This window comes from Equus caballus, chromosome 14, assembly GCF_041296265.1.
Source record: "Equus caballus isolate H_3958 breed thoroughbred chromosome 14, TB-T2T, whole genome shotgun sequence".
NCBI classification, from domain to species: domain Eukaryota; kingdom Metazoa; phylum Chordata; class Mammalia; order Perissodactyla; family Equidae; genus Equus; species Equus caballus.
Window position 1 is genome coordinate 31,518,693 of NC_091697.1, and position 23,953 is coordinate 31,542,645.

At 34.2% G+C, this 23,953-nt stretch overlaps 1 protein-coding gene across 5 annotated transcripts in view; it reads right to left on the reverse strand.

Annotated features, from left to right (window-relative positions):
- The window catches only part of TENM2 (teneurin transmembrane protein 2), a 3,416,041-nt gene that overhangs the window by 3,207,621 nt on the left and 184,467 nt on the right, over positions 1-23,953 (reverse strand). The gene's annotated exons all lie outside the window — the stretch shown is intronic.

Genomic DNA, 23,953 nt, shown 5'->3' on the forward strand with positions numbered 1-23,953 from the left:
GGAATTTACAAGAGAAAGCTTTAAACAAACCCTAGGACTAGAAAGACATCAACATAAAGATTGACGGTGAGCGTTAAATATATAATGACTCATGGAGCCAAAACGAAATGAGAGTTTAACTTGAGTGAGCATAATATACAATGGCTATATGCTCTAGCAATGTACATATACGAAAAGAATATGCATAAAAATTACAAACCATTTTCTTTCATCTTATTGGTGGTTATAATATTAGCACATATTGTAATATCAGTATTGTAATTCCAATTGTTGGTTTCTTCAACAGATAAATTAAATGGGAGAAAAAGACGATGAAGGTGGAAACTGTAGAAATTTTTAAAATTTTGATTTTTAAAAAAGAAGCAAGACTAAAAAATAGGGTCTAGAGATGTGCATTTGGATGATAAAATAATAAATACAAAGAAGTAACCACCATAGAAGGCAGGAAAGAAGTCGCTTTCCTGCAAGGAGAGGATTCTGACGCAGTTAACAGAGCTCTATTTTTTGACCCAGGTGTTTGCCTTACAATAATTCAATTTACATAACCATATAAAAATTGGTATTATAACCATTGCTGTTTTTTAAAAATTAAGTGCAAAGATAAGTGAAAACCTGAAACGTGTAGTTTTATAATATAGACTGTAATATTCATTTTTAATTTCTGACCATGTCCAAAGAAATATATTACAACTGAAAAGAAAATATCTTAAACATATAAGGAAATACCATTTAGGCATAAGCTTTTTTTTTGTCTTCCTTCTTAAGACTTGAAGTAACGTTAGAAAACTACTGTGTCCTTTTGCATCTACTTGCCCTGAAGCTGCACTGTACCATTTCTTTTATTGTGCAATAGAGTTGGCATGAACCACAGGCTTCTGCTATTACAGTGATCTTCAAGTGGGACTGAAGAATTAAAATTTTAATGAATGTCAGTTTAAAAAGTTAATGAGATGCTGCTTTTATGATCGTGGCTTGTTCCTTGAATCACTAAGATTACAGTATTTTATTTGTATTAAATTATTTGGATTGATACCATCCAATTCATTGGATGATTGCCAACTCTCCATTTCATTTTCTGTTATGTAGGATTGACCTTCTTCCAATTTAATTCTCAGAGTTGGGATTTCTTTCCACTTTGAAATATTTTTCCTTCTATATTTTTAATAAAAGGAGAAAAGCATGTAACTGCCAAAACGTGTAACTCCCAATGTTTACATTTTTAATTATCTGAAGGGCAAACACATTCCCGAATTTTCTGTAGGGCAAGCAATGTCTTTACTTGGTCGTTAATTCCATCTCTCAGTTCATTATTTGCTTTAACTCTGACTTCACCCATTGGAAAATTTTCTTTTTCTTTTCACAGAAAATAGCTGCATATAGTCTCATAATTCAGATGATTTCAAGCACGAAGCTCCATTTTAAGACCCATTGTATTTTCCAATTTTTGGTTCTAAAAATGTTACATTATTCATTGAAAATGGTTTTTAGACATAATTTCTAAAATGAGGCCAAAACCTCAGTGAATGTATTTATATTGTCTATGTTCGCACTTATATTTAGCTCAGAAGTGTCACAAGGCTTTAAGTAATTGATATAGTTGATCATTAAAGATAGAAATGAATGTTGTGTTGCTCTGCTCTGTCTGACAAATAGATGACTTTACCCTGCAGAAAAGGCTGTTGTCAAGTCCTGGGAGAGAAGAGGGGCATTTCTGGTTTTTGTTGTAATGTTTCCAGTTTGTGTTTACAGAGTTGCTTAAAGCTTTGAACAGTGTGCCCTCTCTCTCCACCCCAGGGCTTGCCCATTCCTTTAAACTACTCTGACCTCCAATATGATCGATTAAGGTAACTGCTCTGAAAGGGCAGCTGTGTTCCATCATGTAAGACTGATCCTCTAGAAATTTGCAGCGAAAACTCATGCATCACAATTACTGTGTAACTTAGGTGAATTTATTATTCATCAAATCAAATCACACTCACACCTCTCAACTGACCCTCATTATGTGGGGCATCCCTCGTTTTAGAAAGCCATCTATCTCCTTCCCATACTCAAGTTGCCATCTGGTCAGTTTATTGATGGAGACTGTTATTTTTATATAAAATCCAATTGACGCTTAACAGAAGCCAGTTGTTTTACATGCCTTCAATTAAAATTAAAATTAGATATCACTCAGATGTGAAAGATAAAAAACTATTCTAGCTCCCTTTATGCAGATAAACAACGAAAAGCCAAATCTCAATTGTAAGGAGTATTTCGATCATCCCCATATGCGTAACCAGAATACAGTAAAATAAAAGGGTGAGCTTGACTTTAGTAACTCAAATTTGTACCTTTGCCTGTTAGAATTCAAGATCATGTGCCGCTTTGGAGAATGGAAGAAATTAATGCAATATTAACATAATCCAATATCATATTAACGACTCACACAGGAGCCAATGCCGGACCCTACCACAGAGCCTTGGTCACTAACTACAATAACAAGATAAACCGTCAAATCAATAACAGAGTCCACGGAACATGACGATATTTTTTCTAAAGATGAAAGACTAGGGTTTTAAGATTAAAGTTGACATTTTTATGAATAATGTGTGTTTGATAAAAAATAATCTTATTTTTAGATCCTTGCCTCTCACAGACTGAAAGAGAAGGCATGAAGTCTCGGTAGGCAAGCAGCAGTACTGCGCAGTCGTTAGTTCATTGGCTTTGGAATTCAACAAAATCTGAGGAGAACAACTGTCATCTCAACTGTTAAACCTTCATCTCTCTATGTCTCCGTTCATCTATATTATGAACATAATAGCTATCTGGTAAATTTTTGGCTAAATATTAAAATGATAATATATATAAAGCTACTGAATTCATTGCCTGGCACATAATAAATGTGTGTGGGGGGGGGGCTTTTTAGCTAAAAAAGAAACAGTTTACAGAACATTTGCTTACTGTGAAAGAAAAGCTTTTGGTGAGCGGGCAGAGGAGGTGGGAACTTGAAGTTAAAAATTTTTTTAAAGATTTACTCCTCCTAAAAGCTTTAGCAACTGTAGCAACTGGTACATAATGGGATAATCTTATATTCCAGGTTGAATATACCATTTTCTTCTGACACATATTCAGGATGATCAAATTTTCCTTTATTATTCAAGTTGCAGTGATTATTTGCAGTGGAAGATTCCAGTATGTGAATAATGTGAAACAAATGTTTAAGTGTCATTTTAAACGTAAAGGTAAACAGGTCGTGTTTATGAAAGGATTAGGTGTGATATATTTTACTGAGAAATGTTTTAACACACATTCCCTAATAGACATGATATCTCTGCCCTCAAGTTTTTCCCCCTAAAACCTATAATTCTATCAGTGGACATTTTGTTTCTTTCTTTCAAATTGACTTCATATGCTGTCAGTGCATTGTTTTTCTTCCTTGCATTTGTTTTACTTGCATTCAAATATTTTAAGTTCATCTCCTGAATTCGCTCTGAGATATTTTCTTAAAAGCACTGATAAAAGTGTCTACTCTTGACTTTTCCATTTGATTAATAGAAAATAATCATCTCACTCTCTCTCGTGCGGTTTGGTTAATTAACTGATATAGGCAGCACGAATAATTTCTACCATAGTGTACTTATTGTTTTAAGAATTATGCAAAAATTAGTCTCTTACCACATGATTAGGTTTTCAGGTCTGGTAATGAACAAAAATAGTCTTTCTGTGCCATTTTTTAATGTGTTTTTAATCACCAGCTAAATAACAAAGAATTGGCTTTTAAAATAATTAAGACTACATATCGAGTCTCCATAGGATATCAACAATAAAGGGGTTAATGAAGCATCCAATCATCATGGAAACAATCAAAAAATGTCTTGCTTTAAACAACCCAAAGCAATTTCAGCAATCTAAATGCATCTGTGCTGGAATAATTTCCATAGCATCAGAACATTTTTCATCCTGCAGAGATTACAAGACGAAAAAGAGGAAAGCTTACAAATGATGGCAACCTCCTCTATAAGTGGAGCCAAATATTTAAATGAAAAATCTGTCAAAAAAGCCAAGCTATTACAGTTTCACAAACCATGCTAAACATCATGGCATGACCTCAGTCGTGGCACCATTTAGAACCATGAAAGAATGCTACAATGAGAGATTTCCATTTACACATGGTACATAGCTTCTCAGCATATTAATAAAACCTCCTCTATGTGTTAAAGCAACACACACTTTTTTCACCCTTTATAATCCAAGATCAAGTCAAGGCTCAAATCAAATACCAATTTATTGCATCTTTGCGAATATCTCACTCATAGCCATGATTGGAAATAACATATACCCTACATCGAATGAAACAAATGCGTATTTAAACAGTCTGAAGATAGAAACAGCAAGAATAAAAATCATGATAGTACATAGACTTTTGTTGTGGATTTACTTTAACCACTTAGTATGTTCTATTTATCCACAAGTTATAGTATAGAAGTAAAGCACTGGAAGCTGAGTTCAAGTACTCACTAGCTTATTATTGAGCCTATTATTTAACCAACTCTCAATAAGCACTAGGCTCAGAGAGATCACGAAATACAACAAACTTATTTACTTTTATATGTTTAATTTATTTACTAGCAAATATGTTAGCATAATAGAACTCAATGTACATTTGTTAAATTAATGAATGCATAAAAATCTCTCTGATCTTCAGTTTTCCTATCTGTTAAATGGGAACAATAATGCATACGCTGTTATATGAATTAATGAAAATGTGTGTATTGCAAATAAAAGTATAATAGACACATAATAGGACTTCACTAAATGGTAACTATTACTGTTCCATTAAAAAGGCTTATAATAAATGGTTTCTTAAGAAATGGGGGTTTGTTCTGGACTATGGACAAGAAATTATATCCTTGCCATGAATATTATCTTGTGTAAATTTACACTTGCACACTGACCACCATTTAGACGAAGAAATAAGATTAAATTGCAATGTCTAAAGGTAAACTTTTTTGGCTTTTGTGGTTGTATACAATGGAGACATTTCAGACTCTTTATTTAATAATTTCTAAAAAGGCTTTTTAATGCTCTCCAGGGTATAGGAAATGTACTTTTAGCTCTAGTCTCATTTATTTTCTTGCTATTTGCATAAGAGTTGGTATTATTTCCACTTATTATGAGGAGACGACTAGAGAACAATTAAACATGGACATCAAAGCTGGTTCTATTTAATGTGACTATAATCAACATGGGAAACCAATTCACAGACCGAAATGATTGTTTTTCTCTTATAAGTGAGTTGTTTTGGCTCAATATACTGTATAAATGTTCTACTTCATAGACTTGGTGCCAGTCAGCTTGCATTTATGCTGGGAACGAAATCGAGATTTCTTACAAAGGGCATTTCCATAGAGCCGGGAGTGAAATGAAGAGGGGCTGCTTCCTTGTAAACAGAGAAACAGAGTAATTGTTGTAAAACCATTAACAATGTAGGAAATGCACAGCACACCCAGCTTAGATATGCGATATCATTTCGAAATTAGTCCAAATCATACACTTTCTACTTGATACCATTATTAAGCTTTGATAATGTTCAGAACTCATGGGGATCATTGCCATTTTGTAGAATGCACCGAATTGATTCATTTCAAAGAAGCAGTGAAAACCAAGGAATTATTACATGAATATATTGTTTCCACAAACCCACAACAAAACATCTGGGTTCGCATTTGCATTTGGGAGAATACACTGTATGTTCCTGGCTTTTAGATGAACATTTTCCCATATTTTAGTGTTTCTGAAATCAAGATATACACATCTAGTGTATCACCTCTCCCCCTCAAATCAGTTATCAGTTAATACCACAAGATAGAAGAAATAAGGTATATTGTGATTTTACAGATATAAGTTATGTACTAGATATCAAATTTGTTATATATGTAACATATTATAAAAATATTTATATGTATGTTACATATTATGTTAATGTATATTATAATATATAATTTAAATATATTATAATTGCCTATATTTATAATATACATTGATATAGAATGTATATTGTGTGTAACTTGTAAGTTAGGTGAGAAATCATTTTTCAGTAATATTGGAGGTCTAGATAACATGGTATTTTGATACCATAAAGTTTGACTAAAGAAAAGGAGTGGACAATGACCTCTGAGGTTTAGATTTTCTGTCACTACATACATTTATATTCTCAGGATTGGTACTCAACTTGTTTATGGCAGTAAATTCTCAGCAGTATGTCTGAAGAGTTAGTCATTTAGCTCTCAGGTCATTCATATTATATACTTTATTTTAATATGTGAATTATTATTTTATTAAATTATTTTTAAAACACTACAAATACAAAATGGAATTAGTAATAATAAGACAAGTTATAAAATAAAACCTTAAAATACAGCTGCAATGATTCACGTTTCACAAGGCTTAAGGAAAATTACAATAATTGTTATGAATAGAATTTGGGATTAAAATATTACTTCTTTACCCTCAATTATCTTCATTTAAACCTATCTTCATTTAACTCTACTCACTTCCTAACACATTTTGAAAAATACATTGCATTTCATATTTTCATATTTCCAAAATATTTAGATGTATCTGATCTCTCAGTCTTTTCAGGATTTGTACTTCTGTTAAACCAACACAAAAATAATTCAATTGACATATCTGTAGTTTGCTGTCATAAGGTCTTAAGATAATTCACTGCACAGGTAACTATAGGTGTCGAATATTAACTGACCTGATATTACAGGCATTTCACCAAAGACTACTTTAACAATTTCCTTTTAATGAATTACTGAAGAACCACAACATATAATTATAATGTATACAGGCTTAAATCAGTAATTATAGCACATATAAGATTTAATGGTGGCTATCACATTGAATTGGGAATGTGCTGTAATTATCAGAGATTTTTGAACATGCAATGCTATAAAATTCTATTACTTTGTACATGTCCTATAATATATATTGACCTGTGTATGTACATATATATTTCTTATTTGCAAACAATAAAAACGTTTAAAAGAGAAACATGCTCTAAATGTTTCCATTAAATAATAAACAAATAGAAAGTAACTATTTCTGTAATTTTTAAGTAATAGAATTGTCTCATTATAGCCATTTTTAAATCTTTATAAAACAGTGTACATCCTTTACCCCAAAATTCAATAGTGAAAATTTTGAATTATTGACTGGATTGCTCCAAATTTGAACAGATCTTTAGGTGAGAAAGACTAAAGTATCACTGAGGCAACCTAAAATCTAACATTATCATAAAATATCTTAATACTAGCGAAGAGAAAATATACTATATGGGAAACCGTAGAACACAAAGGCTAGAAATAACGGGCTCTAATGATCATCTGCTGTTACACTTTGGACAGTTTATTTATCTACCTTTCTGTTTTCTCATCTTTAAAATCATGATAATAATTGAATCTAATTCATAGGACAGTTCTGAAAACTGAGCAGTAGAAAAGTGCTGGGTACCTTGTAGTGCCTAATTAATGTCACTAGTCATTATTTTGATAATCTATCCATCACAGCTAAAGTCTAACACTCCTATTACCAGCATTACTTATTTTTGCTCGGTGATGATGATGATGATCATAATGGGTGAAAATATCACATTTTCTAGCATTGTGGTTTGTTATTATAAAAATCAATAGTAAAACTTGCTTTGAATTTAACATCCTATTAGAAATATTCATTGGACAACTCAAATTTAATTCATATTTCTATTTTTTCTGTTCACTATCTGGTCATTTAACACTCACACAAATGAAAATGACCAAAAGAAAAACAGCAAACAGGACCAAAGATCTACTGAAGACATGCATCCTCAAATAAATAGATCAAGTAACAAAGAGTTGCCTCTGTTTCTCTAGAACATTTTCTATTACAATATCTGAAATGTAAGATCAGAAACTAGTGGATTGTAAACCATTGTGATCATCAGTCATTTCAAATACCTGTTGATTTTAGTTCTTCACTTTTAAATTTTCCATTATTTAAAAAGATTTATATCTGATGAAATTAAAATTTGACATATTAGCATAAGAGCATATCTTAGAAATCATCTTTTATATTTTTAAAGTAACTACTTATTGGAACACAATAATAAAATAATTGAGGGATAGCCACATAAGAACCCTTACTGTTGAGAAAAAGCAAATAAAGGTTGGGTGCAACTAGTCATCATATTTTTTAAGTGTATGACAGTGGTCCCCTTCTAATAATAATGTGTCTCATGAGTATTCAAGAGACTTCAAAACGTGGAGCCAAAAGCATGTGTTGTAGAATGGTCCTTTCATGCCTTTGATGTACAAAGCAAATCAGCCTGAAATCATCAGAGAATTGCCATGACAGGGGTTGGACAAATTTCAGCATGATCAAAGCATTCCAAGCCAATGACATTTGAAAGGAAATTAAAGCTTTCTCCACTGAGATTTAGCCATCTTCTAAACAGAATAAATGCAAGAATGCTAAGATGGATGGATGTGTTAAGTACAGGTAGCACTCCTCAAACCATCACGATGGTGCTGCATTTATTAAAGCAGCGTGCACCATGTCTATTTGCATACTATGGAACTGTCTGAAGAAAAGCTTTTATTGCTACTTTTGGGTCCTCACAATGTAGTCCAAAATGAGAAATCACTCAATGAAAATACTATTTAATCTGTTTGTCATATCCTAGATAAGCATCATTACGCAATTTTAAGGACAGAGTTATTGAGAATTGATCTTTTTTTTCTACTATTGCAAAAAGTCTGATAACAAACTAATGCAACTCTCTAATAAGATCTGCTATAATGAAATTTAATGCCTTAACATGTTTTAATGATTCATATGACGGTTATTACTTATCTGGGAGGATAACTGAAGTGCTAAAATATATTGTTATCCCTGACATGATCAGAGGTTAAAAGGACAGATTGTAAATTCAAAGCTGGCATTTGCTCTGCAAAGCACCTCTTCAAGTATTTGTAATATTCTGAAATACCATTCACTCTGAGAGAACCTAAGCATTGAAATATTCTTAGCGTGGAACCATGTTGATTGTTTTAGAAATGTTAAATGGTACAAGGAGTATTATATAAAATGGATCTGAGAACTACTTGATTTTACATATTCAAGAATAATTATGTAATGTAATAAGCTTGTCCTAATTTAGTTTTGCAGAGTTTCATTCACTGAAGGCAAGTCAATTTTGTATAAAGCATATATACAAAAATTCTCTTTTGATATATCTAAGTAGTTCTGTGCCTCTTGGAGTAGAGTTAAACAGTTACATGTCTTGGACTGTTCATCATGCTGCTAGTGTTTGTTAAATACATTGTTCAGAATTCACTATGAAAACCATTATGGGCATTCTAAAATGAACAAAATATGGTCCACACCTCAACGAGCTTGTATTTGAGTGGGGAAGATGAGTATATAATCAGAGCCCTATGGTATGGTGTGACAGAAGACCTTACAGAATTATGGGACTCGGCTATATTCTTTTATTAGAAGCATGAGGCATAAAAAGAGAAAAATGGTGAATAGTACCAAAAATATTTGAGGCCTTCTCATTTACTGGGTACTTCTATTCTAAAACACACGCATACCACAAAGACACACACACACACCCACACAAACACACACAGTTTTGAAGTATGGGAAAGGCCTTGAACACCACAGAATGGTTGTGTAGAAGATGGGATGGCATCATTGTTCACATCCCAGACTCCAGAGTCTGGCTTTCTTCATCCAAATCTTGCCTTTGCCACATTCTGTGGAAGCTTGGAAAATAAAGACCACAGGCCTTAACTCATGGAGCTCTTGGGAGTATCTAATGAGATAACACGTACAGAACCTGGTAAATATTGTCTCCAGTGAACATTTGCTATTATCATTAACATCGTTATTATTGCCAATATAGTATTTTCAGGTCAATAAATTATATTGTTATTTTTTGTTGATTTTAGATTTGGGTTTTGATAGACAATATTTTCTAAAGAAATAGCCATTGATATCTGATGAGTCAAGTAAAGTGACAATGGTGTTTGAGCTGGTAACCAGAAATACCTATAATATGGAGCCAAGGCTCTCCTCGAATTCCAAATGTTTTGAACAAACAAGTTCTTAAGGAATTCAGTCTCCAAATAACATATGATTATTCTGTGTCATTTGTTTATTTGTTTACAAAAGAGAACTAAGCTCAGAAAGGTTAATGACTGAAACAAAGTCCCGCAGACAGGAAATGGAAGAACCAGGCCCAAGAGACGTCCTGTGATTGCGGAAACTTCTTACTTCCTTGTTCTCCCTACTCTCTAATTCACAGTGTTTAAATAAAGCACTTCTTTCAAAACTATCCTTTCCAGCAGCAATAACGTGAATAACTTGAAAATCTGTATGTCTTTCAGCTGTCAGTCTTCCAAATTTTTTTCTAATATTTTATCAGATATTATGTTTACAAAAAACATTCTTACTTTTTTGCAACTGACAAGGACATATACGACATCTATAGTCAGGTATCTGTCAGACTTTTGACTTTCCTTCTTAGTAAATATATATTTCAGGGATTTATCTATATATCTAATGTGTGGCTGTTTGCCTAAATGCTTGTTAGATAAATTTTTAGAGAGCTCACCAACTCTACATATCATATATCATAAATTATTTTTGTTATGTTTGTTACATTTTCTACTCTTAGCTTTATTTTAAAAAATCTCACCATGGCATTTTTTAGTTAAACTCAAGAATATAATATTTGGAGGCAGATAATACTACTTCGATAGGAGGCAAATAAATCTAGATAGAAATCCCTTGATCTAGGTTCAATGTCCTCATGAGTAAAGTAGAGGTAATCATGTTATGGGTATTAGTGTCTTCATACTACCTACACTTAATGATAGTCAATCATTTGGATGTTATGTTTTTGTTCTTCTCCTAAATATACTCAGAGAATTCTGCCTCATGGATCATGAGAATTTCTTGGCCATTTTCTGTATCAAATTCTTTGCTTCATCTGAAAAATGGTGAACTAAATAAATTGTCTCTGGAAGAATACAGTAGGTACTACAAGATTTCAACTATCTTATTTCTGATAGACTATTTTAATATGTCACAACAAGAGGAGGGAATGAAAGCACAACATTTGATATCTCACTCTAGGCCATGAAAAATTTTTCAGTAATGTTACTTGTAAAATATTTATTTGAAAATAAAGGAAAAGGGGCCAGCCCGGTGGTGCAGCGGTTAAGTGCACACATTCCGCTTCGGCGGCCCAGGGTTCGCTGTTTCAGATATTGGGTGCGGTGCGGACATGGCACTGCTTGTCAAGCCATGCTGTGGTAGGCATCCCAAATATAAAGTAGAAGAAGAGGGGCACAGATGTTAGCTCAGCCAGTTTTCCTCAGCAAAAACAAGGAAGATTGGCGGCAGATGTTAGCTCAGAGCTAATCTTCATCAAAAAACAAAAGAAGAAGAAAAGAAAGGAAGAGACCCCTGTTGAGAGGGAACATATTATATACATGGAATTTTGTTAACTATCTTGGGCATAAAGAAGGTGTCAGGTTGCCTTGTCCTAGGGAACCAATATCCAGATCAAGCCCACAGAGCTTGACAGTAGAAGAACTTGGTTGTCAATGTCACACTCAGATGAAGGTGGCAGGTGGTGGTGAACCAAAATCAGTAGCATTTGGATTTTCAAAATGTTTTTATTAACAGATGTGGGACACTGGATGTAATGAATGATTTTCATCAATGTTTAGAAAATAAGAATTTTATAAAAAAATATATTGAGGAATATCTAATTTTCTTTCCCTGAGGAAGATTAGCCCTGAGCTAACATCTACACCAATCTTCCTCCACTTCTTATGTGGGTCACTGCCACAGCACGGCTGATGAGTGGTGTAGGTCCAGGCCCAGGACCTGAACCTGCAAACCTGGCTGCCAAAGCAGAGTGCACTGAACTTAATCACTATGCCATGGGGCTAGCCCAAGGAGTATCTACCTTTTGAGAATCTGACTATTTTGCTCACTCACACACCTAATGGAAAGAATCCATTAATTAATTTAGGGAGTCTCTCCTAACTTTCAGTTAATAATATTCATGAAAGAAAAATAGTATAGCTATTATATATCAGTGTTAGATCTAATGATTCTGAAAATTAGTTAAAATATTGATATTCACAGCAAAAGAAGTATTTTTTTTGTTTACCTTTTAATTGGCTCTTGAAACAATTGCTCCTTGAATTGTAAATGAATCATAGCTACAGGCTTGTAAAAGTACATACATACACAGGCCTTTATTAAACAGGTCTATCAATTTCCACCACCAATTTAGAAAATTGTTATTATGGAGGCAAAAATTACATAGTGTCACATTGTGCTAAATTTTTGTTCAATCACTCATTCTAGGAGTTTATAATGTAAGCATATTCAGGAGGTGGAAATGTCATGAAGGATGTATAGAAAACATTATTGCTTAAAACACATTCTCTGAAGTTAGTGATTTTTATGAAAATAAATATTAAAGAATGCATTGTTCTTTATGATCAGCCAATTTAAATTCTTCCAAAGTCATCATTCATAATTTTGAGAGTTTTGGAATAATCCAGCCAAATGATTATGTAAGAAACAATATAAAAGGTAAATCTGGCTATTTGGGTAGATCATAATTTGGCAATTAGATGAGCTGCTGAATACGTGTGATTAAAACTGTTGAAAAGTGTTAACAAAAATGCCTCGACTAAACATACACATCATGTCACCCTCCGGTTCAAATATGTTCATATCTGTTTCCAAGAGATGAGGTTGATGGCTTTTAAATATTCACTTGCTGCCTATAAAAATATTATTTCTTATTCAATTTGAGGTAGCTTTAAATTTTTGCTTTTCAGCATCCATTCTTAATTTACTTCACCTTTTGCTTTTAAATAGTTGTCTTTATTACTGAATACTGGTATTTTACATCTTAACTTACCATGTGTTCTTCTGCATAATATAAACTCACATAAAATGCTAAAAATAAACATTTGTACTTTACATTCTTTGTAAATAAACAATTTATACTGCTTTAAGAACATACTTATTCTAAACTAATTTTATTAATTTTAATTTCACTTATTTTTGAGTGTCTCAGCAATTTTAGAATTACTCAAAAATTGCAACTCCTTATTAAGTTGTAAGATTCTTAAGGAAGGACCTATAATTGATGCCTCATTGGCACAGTGCTTATAGACATTATGTATTCCATAAACGCTGCTGGCTAGGTTGCAATGTGAGGTAAGAATGCCACCTTACAATCGGACTGTGTTTCAAAAGTATGTATCTTATTCGTCTGTTTACAGAAAGGTTCTAACATTACTTAGTTTCTCAGGTTAACTCACATTTATCAAACATTAACCACCTGACCCAGAACACTATATTAATCATATTCTGGTTTATCACACTCATCCTATGAAGAAATGTGTCCCAAGATTCATCTTGGAATGAATACCTGTGATCAACTTCTCCACTGTGCACAGCTATTGCTTTTTCTAACCTTCACTACCATTTGGATAGAGGAAATCTGAATTTAGTGGCCTTTTAATTCTGGGATGGAGTATTTTAGAGGACTGCTGTTGAACTAAATCAGGTGACAGTAATGACATGGTGAGGCATGATAGGGAAAGGAACAAATCTAAAAAGCTAGAAACAAAAATTGGTAAGGTAACTGTTTGAGTTTTAGGTACCAACCATATCAATTACAAATTATAATGCATAGAAAAGACAACTAAATATACACGTAGAGATGAAAGACATTCTGGTAAAAAGATTTTATAATTTGTTTCTCTAACTCTACACTTCTGATTTTTTAAATATGCTTTAATATTTTTCTTTCACCTTTTTGTTAGATGATTCTTGTCTCATGATTTTAAATTTGCCGTCAATTTCACAAATCGATTTACATGATCCTTAGTTATGATAATATTTGGAGTCATAGGAAAAACATTTGCAAACAATAAGTAAAAACTCTTGGTATAATTTTTTAACGTATGACAAAATGTTAAACATTAAATACTACACTTAGAAGCAATTAACAGAATCTCATATAGAAAGAAAGGGATAGATATGATAAACCCTTTTATATGTATCTGACAGATTTTTTTAAAAATATGAGTAAGCATTTAAAAAACCTGAAGGTGGTATAACACAGGGCGAAGAACTAGGCTCTGGTTTCAGATATAATTGGGTTGGAATTCTTGCTCTTTTATTCCCTAGTTTCACAGCCTTTCACAAGCAACTTTTAAATGTGCTGACGTTCAAATGGGAATATAAAATATACCTCCACTCCATAGAATTTTATGAAATATTGCAGGTAAACAAGCATCCTATTTCACACATAGGAGTAATTTCAATAATGATAACTGTAACCATAATGGTTATTTAGGATTTGGGAAATGATTTATATATATTTAGAACTGAGCTGAAGTTCCTGATTTTCAGTTAACCGTTTAGGCTGATACTTGAAATATGCAACAAAAGTCTAGTTTTCTCCCCTCCTCCTGGTCTCCGACAATACTCTTTTACAAAATTTCTTTTCTCTAGAGACTTGCTACAATTATTTAAGACTCAAGGGGCCAGCCCCATAGAGGACTAGTTAAGTTCGTGAGCTCTGCTTCGGCAGCCCAGGGTTTGCTGGTTCTGATGCTGGGTGTGGACCTGTGCACTGCTCATCAAGCCATGGTGTCGCAGGCATTCCATGTAGAGGAACTAGAAGAGCCTACAACTGGGATATACAACTATGCACTGGGGCTTTGGGGAGAAAAAAAGAAAAAAAAAGAGGAAGACGGCAACAGATGTTAGCTCAGGGTCAATCTCCTCAAAAGAAGAAAAGATTCAAATCCATCCTGTTTCTTCTGCTAATTGAAATACTATTTTTGATTAATTTCCCCAGATACTAACTATCGTCAATGTATAGGAACTAACTGTAGTTGATTATTGACTGGCCACATTTCAAACGTGGTCCCAAATGGAAATAATGTGATTCTCATTCTTTGAAGTTTCCCTTTTCATATGTATAATACACTTATCACAGAGAAGCTAAAACAGACCAAGAAATAACTCTGGCAGTGAGCCACCAGCATTTTAACATTTACGTCCCATGAAAATAAACACTGGTGAATTAACAATGGAGTAGAACATTTCTGGGCATCTGCCCAGCCCAATTACAACTTTTAGGAAATTTCTCCTCCTCCCACTCGCTTCTACACGTTTGGACAACATGAGCTCACCTCCCCAGCCAAACCAGTTGAGAAGAGTACATACCTCTCGCACAGTGGACTAACCAAGGTTTTTTAAAGAGATATTTTTGAGTTGGGTCACTGGGGTTCAAGTCAGTTGGTTAGTGGTGTTAACAACAACAAAATTCCTGTTCTCACGCAAGAAAAACAAAAATCAAAACAAGCAAGCAAAAATTAGAGAAAGCCACTGTATGGTGAGGAAAAAACACACAAACAAAAAGAATAAACCAGAAATTCGGAGTATGCCAAGGTTGCTGATGACTTTCCAGTTCCTGGTTCCAATCTTTCTGAGTCTAAACTACACATACATTTAGGTATAGAGCAATATTCCTGCAGCTATAAAACAAATCCGTTTTATTAACATTAACCAACCAGGCTATGTCAAATCCACCCTTTGTCATAATTGCCATCAAATTCTTATATATTCTAGTGCTTTTAAAATAGCATAGTTTGCTACTAAGAGAGAAATGTACAACATAAAAAAAGATCTTGTAGGTTTGAGGATTGCTCATGGAACCAACGTCTATGAAGCATGTTTTAAACCATTTACTTAAATTTTGCTTTAATTATAAAACTTTTGATAAGCTTCCTGTTTCCAAGCCAGTTTTTAACTATGAGATTTTTCATAGCGTGTATGAAGATATATATTATTATATGACCAAAAACAGGTGAGTTTCTGAATGATAGAGCTACGTGAGAGTCATAAAACATGTGTTCAATATTGGCAGAGTTACTAACTTTTACTTTTTAAGAAAGAAACCATTTTATGGAATTATTTATAACTTTACACAGTTAAGAAATCTGCAGCTGAGTCATTCTTCAAAAAACCAGACCACAATTGCCTTTTTTGTCCTACATTTTAAAAATATGAACAGCTAATCTTTTACTTTACTGGGCATTTTATTGTTCAAGATGAAACTTGAAAACATTTCCCAGCTATCTGAAATGACTTTCGTTTTTCATTTGTTGTTGTTAACCAATTGTACTCATACAACAAGAGCTCCTCTGTCTGACCTAAGTCATGCCGTAGGTCAGCCCAGTGGTTCACATATGTGTGCAAAGAACACATATTTTCTTCTTTTTTAAATCAGATTACTGTATACTATTAACATAACTATGTTTTGTTATTAGCCACGGGGAAAAATTAATAACTCTAGTACAATCTGGGCCAAATTAGAGTTTATCAACATATAGACACTCTAATTTCATGGATATTTCTCGAGCATAACATCATTTAGAAATGTCCTCATGGATAAATCTATTTCATAAATTAAGGCAATTTGAAGTCAGGCTTGAGTAAGATTACTTTGACCTTGTGCTATTGGGCCTTAGATTTCTCTAATTTGAATGTGATGCATTTAAGAAAATAGTCATATTTTTCTAATTCTTCTAATTTAGTGTCTTTAATTTTATATTATGTAAATTACATATGGCTGCAGTTATTAGAGGAGACCATTTAAAAGCTGAGTGGCCCACTTACCTGGATCCTTAGCACTGAAAACCTTTCTGCAAATAATAATATTGCCTTGCACATCTGAAAATAATTTTTCTTTCCAACTATTTTCACACCTATTATCTGTTTTTGCTTAGTATATTCTTGGGAGAGAGATGGGCCATAGGGGTATCACCTCTATTTGATTATTGAGAAGACTGATGTCCAGTGAGATTAAATGACATTCTATGGCTCCACAGAATCAGTGTAAATTTAATAGGACACCCTTAGCCTCGCAAGTAATGTTTGGGAGAACTCTTGGGTCTCTCTCCAAAATATTTCATGGATCCATCCACTTCTTTCCATCCTTATCATCATGATTAAGCTTTCCATATTCCGATGCCTCAAAGTCCATCTTCCTTCCGTTCTTTTACTCTTCCGATCTATGGTCCAAAATGAGGTTCTTTATATGTAAATTGCATGGCCAAAGCTTCTCTAAGAAAAGCTAAGTGACTTTTCCATGGTCACACAGCTAGTCAAATGCATAGCCTGGAGAAAAACCATCTCTTCTGACTGTTAGGTTCCTGAATGAAAATATAAACTCCTTGAAGGCAGAGATTATGATGCATCCCTGCTGTACCTAGCAAAGTGTCTTAAGCATAATTAGCGCATCATAAATACTTTGATAAATACCATCATAAGACCTGGATTCAATCAAGGCTAATACTGAGACTAGCATCTTATTAAATCATACCTTCCCCCAGTGCAATTGTGGTTGTTATGGGACCAGCAAATATTAAAATATGTAACGCTAAGTACAGGCTACATGTTGAGTTACTCTCAGAGTTGCAGTTATAAATTTGAGTCAGAAGGGTAGCTTCTTAAAGCACTTTCTATTTATATTGTTTCCTAGTCTATTTAGGCAAACCTCTTCAAGCAGAGATATTGTGAATATATAGAAGTAAAGGCAGGCTTTTAGCCTTAACCTTAACTGATACTCTAAGGCTGAAAAATCCCTTCAGCAATAAGGGTCCTCAGCTAGATAAACCACTGTGTCAGAGAAGGCCCCCAAACTGTACTCCTTCTGATCTGTCTCCACATCAGCTTGCTGCTGCCTGGCAGTTCAAGAAGACAGTGCTTAAAAGGACTTGTAAGTTTGACAAAAAAAGTTGGAGAAATTGATTGGTATTTAGAGTTTAGTGGTCTCCTATGGGTATTCCTGGGTTTCTGTGACTGATTTTGATGAAGTGCTTTTATTTGTCTTTCTACCCAGAGACTGCAGATGAATTTGCAATAGAGCAGCATGCCTCCTGTTTAGCTTTGTCAGGCACCACTTAGACATGTTATAATTTATTTTCCAGGAAAAATATTTCTCATGAGGGCTTCTGGCTAACACAGTTATAAAGCGGCTGGCTGCCGTTCAGCCTGTTGTCTGCTGGCAGCTGGGCTCTCCTGTATAGGCTGAAAAGAAACACAACTGGAGAGGAAAGTTGTGGAAGATGAGGGCAGGGACCAAATGTTCTACTTATGCAGACCTGAATGCCCTCTTCTTGGCTGTTTTTGGTGGTTTACAACTTTGCAAACCTCCTATTAAGTTTGGCAGGGAGTGGAGTTACTTCTTGTGTGTGTGTGTGTGCGTGTGTGTGTGTGTGTGTGGTTGTACAGTGTAGTCATGTCTTACACAGGCATTGGCTTGTTCTGGTCTGTGCAGCCTCAAAACTACCCTTGAAAATTTATTAAATCACCCAGCTAATCTTTTCCTAACATAGAACATTCTGGATAGAGCTTCAGATAATTACTTTGCTTATTTTAAAGGAACATACTTAAAAAACCTTTAACACTGAATTAACACACTTTGTGAGGAAATGTTCACATCATGAGAGGTACAGAGAAGCTGAGAAGAACTGATTACAATGCTCCTTGTTACATCTTCACTCCCTGAGTGGAAGAGCCCGCAAAACTGTCAAAAATTTTAACTTATTTTTTCTTTTTGTCTAGTGCCTATACCATGTGTCATCAAGTCTCGGACACTATCAATTACAATACAACATTTTTTATGTACCACTGAGAAATAAAAAAAATCTGCCAAATAAACAATAAACATCATACTTTTTATCACTTTGAATGTGCTATTTTTATTATTTTTCTATCTTTAATTGTCCTTGCTTCTTAATTGAAGTATAGTTGACATACAATATTATATTAGTTTCAGGTGTACATCATAGTGATTTGACATTTATATACATTATGAAATGATCACCCTGATAAGACTAGCAACCATCTGTCACCAGACACAGTTATTACAATATTGTTGATCATATTCCCTATGCTGTACATTGCATCCCCTTGACTTATTTATTTTATGACTGAAAGTTTGTACCTCTTAATCTCCTTCACCATTTTGCCCTTTCTCCCACCCTGAATTGGTTATTTTTAATTGAAAGAACTCTTAGACTTATCCACACTTAGATTTTTATCATATTCTTGCACATTAAAAGGAAAAGTTAGGGTAAATAATTGTTTTAAGAAATTCTTAAAACGTCTTCACCCTGTATCCAATCGTTCTGAATCATTCTTCAATTCAGTCATGAAGGCCTGAGTTTTCCTACAGAGTATCATCCTCTGGTGCCATCAAACTCACCAGTAATGAAACATTTCTTAAATGAGCCCCCCAGTACTGCCTCCAGGAAAATTTTTTCAGGTTTGGTAACACCCATTATGTAAAATTTGATGCTTCTGTTTTCTTAATTTTATCTGAGGATGTCAATAGAAAATCCTCAGACACAACTAGGTCTCACATTCTTCCTTCATTTGATCTTCAAACAGTTTATTGACTGAAAAAACCAATATCCATGGGCTACAGTTCAGTTATGCCTCCGGGAACAAACTGAGTCCATGAATGCACAGACACTGAAAATGATGTCCTGATTTTAAGATGCCATCAATTCTAAGATGTATCTGGATTTTAAAATGTGGAAAATATGCTTCTTAGATTTAAAAAAACGATGGAGGATAAAGAGGTTAAGTGTGCATGGCAGTTCCACCGTGAGATACAAATGTAGAGGGATTTCAACGGGAAGGAGCCTACACTAGTTTTAGTTGACTGCTGTTGCCGTCAGAATCACCCAGGGACTTAAAAATATAGACAATCTAATCATTTAGGGAGTGAGGCCAGGGCATCAGCATTTTTAACAAGCAGCCCAGGGATTCTGATGTAGTCAGGTTAGGGGAGCACTTTTGTGGAAAGCCTGGGGTTCGCTGGCTGTTTCTTGCTGGCCATCACACATTTTACATAGGATGATCAGATATCCAGGCTGGCCTGAGGCAGTCCTGGTTTACGCCTCTTGTCCTACCTTGACTGCTATTAGCATATGCTGTCACTCTTAAAAGGCTCCAGTTTGGGGGCATTTCATAAGGTCACCCTAGTTTTATGTGAATGGGTAAAGGAGATATAATCACAACTAGAATAAACCCATTTTTACGGCCTTGTCATGAAAAGTAAACAGACCCTGTTCTTACAGCAGCTATTGAAAACCCACTGGGGAGTTCACTCTCAGGTCACCAGATGAGAAACCACTGTGCTGAGAGTTTGTCTTCAAGAAAAAAAAAAAAACCTACAGAAAAATATGCTGTGCTTTTAGAAGTCTATAAGGCCCAAACAAACCCTTAATAAGGACAATCACTAATACTGCTACCTCTAGAATTACAACATTTGCTGAATATGTGGGATTTTTTGACTGTGTGCCTTTCACTGTTCTCATCTTTATTGTTCAGAGCCTAAAATCACACCTCCAGAAGCAGTGGGCTCTCGTCAGGTTACGTCCATCGTTACATTATGGCAAATTTGGGGAGTTTTTGAGATGATATGTTGAGGTATCACCTTTTGTATGGCATTCATAACAAAACCCTCCAGCTGAGTGTCTTCCCTGATCTCAGTTTAACGTTAAAGGCTCAAGAGTAAGCCTTCGCCTCACAGACAGCATCAGTTCATGTCATGGAAATGAAGGAACAATTTTTAGTGTAGGTACTATCCATACAGGGAGGAAGTGAGTTCTTTCCAACTGAATCGAAACAGCTAAAGAGATCTAAGTTTCAGAATATCTGTGGATCAATTCAGAAAAACTGTCCTGAAGAATTACAAAATTTCTCTACTAGTGAATTAAGGGATGAAATGGAGTTTCAGAACAGATTGTCATGTAATACTAACCTATCATTTATACTTTATTAGATAATTATTTTGAAAATACATGAAAGAAATCAATGTTTAGACGAAGTTGATAAGTATTTCAGCCATTCAAACATTTGGCAACTCAAATGATGTGCATTAGATAAATAATGAAGTATTTAAGGGGTTCTCATTCTCTGTCTGCCATGTTTGGCTGACCTAGGATTAGCAGGTGAAAGCTATCAGTACAGAGATTTTGGATCAGTATGAGGATGGAATGTCCAGCAGTGAGGACTTCTCAGAGTTGTGAGAATAATTTTCTTGTTTAGAAGTGAGTTCCCCATCTCTGGAGGAGTTTGATCTAGAACAAAATTCTAAAAAGTGTGACGTGTGCACATCAGGTGCTATGACCTGAACGTTGTGTCTCCTCTCAAATTCATATGTTGAAATCCTAACCTCTGAAGATATTAAGAAGTTTTAGGTATTAGGCATTGGTATTAGGAGGTGGGGCCTCAGGGCGGTGTGCAGGACATGATGGTGGAGCCTTCAAGAATGGGATTAGTGTTTTTATAAAAGAGATCCCACAGAGCTCCCTAGCCCTTCCACCATGTGAGGACACAGCAAAAAGGTGCCAGCTATGAACCAGGAAGGGAAACTTCACCAGACGGCAATCATGTGGGCACCTTGATCCTGGAGTTCCCAGCTTCCAGAATTGTGAGAAATAAATTTCTGTTGTTTATAAGCCATTCAGTCTGTGGCATTTTGTTATAACAGGCTGAATGGAAGAAGACACCATGGGATGTACAAAAATTGCTAGTGAGCACAAAGAGCATATTAGAGAATATAATCCAAAAACAAGAAAAAAGGCTTTAGTGATATCGAATATATGGAATGACTCTGGGCCCTCATGCAGTCTGTAGGACAGACCATCACATGTGATGTGCCATAAAGTTATCCTGAGGGGAGAGGGGCGTTCTCCAGGGGAGTGGTTGAAACACCCTCACTCTTGTTTACTTTCAGCATATTGAAACATGGAAGATTATGTAGGCCATGCTAGGTGGACTTATGGGTTATGCTCTAAAGTTCTAAACAAACTAACATCCCTAAACTGATGATGTGGTTTAAAAAGATTATTGCACATAAACCATAAATTTAAGATAATACTTATAATGGAAGCCCAAGTCAGCAACAAGAGCACGACCACGCTAACACTTTGTTTACTCTTCATTAAGTACAAACTTCTCATCAACCACAGTACTGGTTAAAATAAATCGTCAGATCTAATAGGAAATTGGTGAAAGTTTTAGAATTATCTAGAGGTCACTTGAGATACAGAGGAAATTTGTTTTACATGTATGTTTTGCTTTGAGATATAAGTAATAATATTAAAATAACACCATTACAGTTAGCAAGATAGTTTTTAAGTAAACATTCAGTCTCTTTTGAAGTCTTTTCCTCAGGAAAGACAAAATCTTTCCCTTGAGGAAACACTAATTCCTCCTGACACAGTAAAAATGACTGAGACAATGTATGGCAAATGATTTGGTACTAAATTAAACTGTATTATTTTGTTTGCAAATAGTGTTGTCGGATGCACTGAAAATATTGCTGAAATTTTGAAGAAATGCATATTTGAACAAATTGTCGTTTTTGTTGTAGAGTTGAATAAATAAAGTACAATTTTTTCCAACCTTTCTTAGCTTATATATGCATTTGCTAGATAGCATTTCACATATAAAAATAACAACTAAGGGAGCTATTAAGGAAACAACATATCCACAAAAGCATGTCCTGAACAGTAGTAAGTGAAGAAAGAAAAGCTTTAAGGGAGAAAAAAAAAATTAAATTTGCAAGGCTAAACACTAATGGAACAGATTATCTGGCAAGAATTGAGAGAGAGAGATTCCAGAGTAAGTCTAGGAACTATAACAACCCTTGGAAGTTAGTCCAATAGCCGGGAAGCTATTAAAGCAAATAATTTGAGACTAGAATTATGCAGGTTCTAGAAACAGCCCAGTGAAGACAACTTAATAATAATTATGAAAATATGTTCTGACTGAGAGAGAGACTATAAGAATCTTTTGTATTACACGAGGTTCACTGGTCATCTCACTGTAAAAATAAATAAATAAAATATACAGTGATAAAACAATTATTCGCTTTTATTTTTAAAAGACCGCTATTAAAAGAAATAAGTATTTAATATTTCTAATGATGGTTGGTTGTCAAAACCATGCAACTTAGAAAATAATTTTGAAAAATGAGCATTCAATCTTGCCCTTTGAGTCAGATGTGTAGTTTGAACAAGGAATGAGACAACTGCTGCTATTAAAAAAAACTTACGCAAAGGGAAATTATTTAGAAAACAGATGCTTGGAAGTCTTTTGATTGTTTTGTGATTTTGCAACCACACAAACTTTCATATGTGCACACCAAAAATGGAAACAGAATCTTCTAATCTATACTTGAAAAAGTTTCCATGTATTTTGAACCCATTTTGTTAAAATACACTAAATTGTAAGCCTTTCCAACTTACGAGAAAAGGTGATCTATATAAGAAAAGACAGAAATTTTAAAGATAAAAATTAAATAAAAATTATGACATAGTTGGTAGATATAACTGAAAGGTATGCATCATGATTTAATAATATAGTAAGCACAACCAACCATGTAATTCTTCTCTTTATATCTCTGTACTTTGGGGAGCTATTGTCTTTCAGTTATAGAAGTCATTAATATCAAGTATAAAAATAAATTGGGGGCCGGCCCCATGGTGTATGGTTAAGTTCTGCATGCTCCGCTTCAGTGGTCCAGGTTTACCTATTAGGTTTCCGGGCACAGACTTATACCACTCATTAGCCATGCTATGGCAGTGACCCACATACAAATAGAGGAAGACTAGCATAGATGTTACCTCAGGGCTAATATTCCTTAGCAAAAATAATTATAATAAATAAATACATAAATTGTACTTAAAATCTATTTAATCACTGTATCACGGAGACTATATCCAAGATTTTCAAGGGATTTTTTTCCAAGAGATTAAAAAAAAAGTCAATCATTTTATAATCAGTA